General features: G+C 44.0%; 1 pseudogene across 1 annotated transcript; it reads right to left on the bottom strand.

Annotated features, from left to right (window-relative positions):
• Nucleotides 1–569: 569 nt before the first annotated feature.
• Nucleotides 570–2,545, bottom strand: LOC309848057 (importin subunit alpha-1 pseudogene; annotated as a pseudogene). Its single transcript has 2 exons — nucleotides 2,311–2,545; nucleotides 570–1,992 (listed from the first exon to the last, which is right to left on the bottom strand). The product of its transcript is annotated as an importin subunit alpha-1 pseudogene (transcript).
• Between the last annotated feature and the right edge of the window lie 821 nt (nucleotides 2,546–3,366).

The following is a 3,366-nucleotide window of genomic DNA, read 5'->3' as shown; positions in this document are numbered from 1 at the left end:
AAATAAGTGACCCCCTGAGAGGAGGACCTTCATAGAAAATGTCCAGTTTGGAACTGTTCAAGTAGTTTCCCTGTAAAAAGTGTGACAATTAACAAAACACATTTAAACAGACTTCTTAGTAGAGAAAGAATAAGACAAACTTATACCAACATGGTATACAACAAACTACTTTATGCCTCAGCTGTACAATCTAGAAGTTCTATGTCCTAGGAGTGCCATCTTGAACTTGGAATGTAGAACTCTCAGAGGTAGTTTCTGACCCAACATTTAGATCTTCATTTTCCCCTACAGAAAAATACTTCTGTCAAGTTTGTTTGTTTGTTTTTTTAAATTTATTTATTTATGAGAGAGAGAAAGCATGTGGGTGAGGGTTAGGAGGGGCATAGGAAGAGGGAGAGAGGAAATCAAGCAGACTCTCCACTGAGCATGGAACGCAACGCAGGGTTCTATCTCACGACTCTGACATCATGACCTGAGCAGAAATCCAGAGTCGGGTGCTGAACTAACTGAGCCACCAGGCTCTGAATCAAGTTTAATGAAGCTGTGTACACAGACTCATTTTCATGGTTTTATAGCCCTTCAGTTTTGTTCAAATCTCCACATTCTTCAATCATTATACCAAGTGTCTCATTTTCACCTAGTTTCTAGCAGCCTGAAAGATAATTGAAATGGCATCCTGAATAACAGAATACCTTTGGTATCTTTCACAGTTGAAAGGTTCCTCAATGATTCTATTATGCCACAATGAACAAGGTACACAATCTGTTCAAACATTCTGCCCCTTGTATGGTTGATCACAGCCCAGACAGCTTCCTTTTGTGTCTGAAGGTCTGACTTAGAGAGAACATCAGAGAGGAATGGACTAATCCATGATTCACAACTTGCTGTATCTTTTCCTGGCGGCCAGCTGTGATGTTTGACATTGTCCACAAGGCTTCCTTTTGAATATTAATTTTGGGGTTCGTTAGCAGGCTGGGAAAGACAGCAAGTGCTCCTGCATCTATTACAATGTGTATCTGTTCATATGTCTCCATGACAGCATTTCCTATGATTTGTTTGTCACAATGGATGATTTGGTAGCTCCTAGAAGGTTCATAAGTTGGGGAATGACTCTTGTTTTCACAGACATTTCAATCCATTCGTTTGGACCATCAGGAAGGTAGCAAATGGCCCAGCAGGTATCTGCCATTACTTCTGGACCATCACGATGCAGGAGAGGAACTAAGGTAGGAAGAATCTGCTTAACAGCTTCTAACGGAGGTGCAGGATGCTTGTTGCAACAGAAGTTTGAAAGTGTCCAGGCAAGATTAGGTAAATACCACATGCTAAAGATGATGTATCGGGAATTGCAAGGAGAGCCAATGGAGGGGTCAGCTGCCCATATGTGATAATGAAGTCTCCGAAAACTGAACCGTCACCTTCAATGTTTCCCAGAACCCACACAGCTTGTTCACGGATGTGGGCATGGGGAGATGCCAACAGAGAAATGGAGGTGGGGATAGCACTTGCATCTTCCGCAGCCTTGGTCAGGTCTGATGTCCCGGAAGCAAGGTTAGTGAGAGCCCAAGCAGATTCAAACTGAATGTTCCTACGATCACTTCTGCCCAAGAAGGACACACATTTTGGAATTAAACCAGCCCAGATTATACTGTCTATGGAGGGCTGCTTTTCCCCAGAAAGGAGTTTCCTGACAGCTTGAGTTACCCAGAGCTGGCTTTCAAATTGTTGCTATTTATGCCTTTGATGATGTCATCAACAGACCAATTCACAGCTCCCTGGTTGGTGTGGTTTTCCCCCCCGCAGTGGAGAAGTAGCCTCATCAGGATGGGAGCTTACATTCCTCCTTATCAGCATTTGGTCATCCTTCTTAGCTTTCCTCAGCTCCACATTAACTGCTATTCAGCACCGCCTCATTTCTATACTGTCTTTCCCAGTTCTTGAATCTGTTAAGATGGGCAGCTGGTGAATTAGCATTCTCATTGGTGGGCGTGCCTGTGAGGCAAAGGGAGAAAGAGCCGCAGGCTCAGGCTTCCATGGGGTGGCATGGGGTGGGAGGCGGTCGGGGTGGGCAGGCTGTAGGTCAGCTGCTCTCCAAACATCCCCCAGGGCTCAGCCCAAAGATGGCATCAAACTTTCTTATATTCTTGAGATGACTTTGGTCATGAGGGGGCTTACACTATGGATGTTGGATGACAGTGACCGTCATTACATAGAAGGTGTTCACATCTGTATCGCTCTAGCTTTCTTGGGGGAACAGGAATTTGAGCAGCGTATTAAACAATTGGGAGTTTGGGGGGACCCCAAGCTAACCAGTGTAAGACAGGAACAATATAAATGAAGAACTAGGTATTGCAGCAGAAACCATGTGATGGAGCTCGGCTGAGGGAAAGGGGTGGTGTGCGCTCTCCAGGAGCCCGCGTTGGCACTGTGGGTCAGATCTCAGCACATGAGCATCATCAAGCCAACGACAAGATCTTGCTGCTCTGCTTGTGGAGCTACTCAAAGTTTGGTTTGGAGTCTTTGTGCTGCCTCCGGTTGTTATCATTCTGGCCTGATACAGCTTGTGAAAGTTGACTTTTGAGCACATGTACAGATGTATCTCATCTGTGGAGGGCCTCCTTGCGTGAAACCTTCCATAGGCTGAGTCATGATTCTTGTAGCAACAATTCTAGAGTTTCTTAAAATTGCTTCTAAAATGCTGCCCAAGGGACAGGGGATGGGAAATGTTCTCTGAGGAAGTCCCTCTAGGGAGACATTAAGTTTGTTCGTGGTCATTTAACAGGTTTAAAAAGTTGCTTGCAAAAACAAGCACAGAGACAACATTTCCCCTAAATTGTAATTCCAAAGCAGCTCTGGCAATTATCTGTTAAAGACTAAGGTCAGTGGGAGCTAAGGAATATGTAAAACATTCCTTACTAAAATCTTTGGAAAGCTGCTATCTCAGCCTAAATTCACTTCCTGGGGACATCATGACATCTCTGTCATGTTTTGTGTAACAATAATAATATCAGGACATTACTGAGCACATATGAAATACCAATTATCTTATTTAATTTTCATTTCAACCCATGATTCTACAATCAAAACCAATGGATAAATGACGATTCAGACTCAAATGTGTCTATTACATTTCCCTTAATCACATGGCTAGGAAGTGGGAAAACTTGCATCAAAAAAATATTGCTTGCTGGGGCACCGGGGTGGTACAATGGGTTAAACATCTATCTCTTGGTTTAGGCTCAGGGCCTGATCTCAGGGTCGATCTCAGTGTTGATATCAGGTTTGTGAGACTGAGCCCTGTGTTGGACTCCTTGCTCAGTGGGGAATCTGCTTGGGATTCCCTCTCCAAACCCCTCTCTCAAATAA

Source organism: Mustela nivalis, assembly GCF_964662115.1.
Source record: "Mustela nivalis genome assembly, chromosome: 14".
Taxonomy (NCBI): domain Eukaryota; kingdom Metazoa; phylum Chordata; class Mammalia; order Carnivora; family Mustelidae; genus Mustela; species Mustela nivalis.
This window is presented reverse-complemented; position numbering and strand designations above follow the sequence as displayed.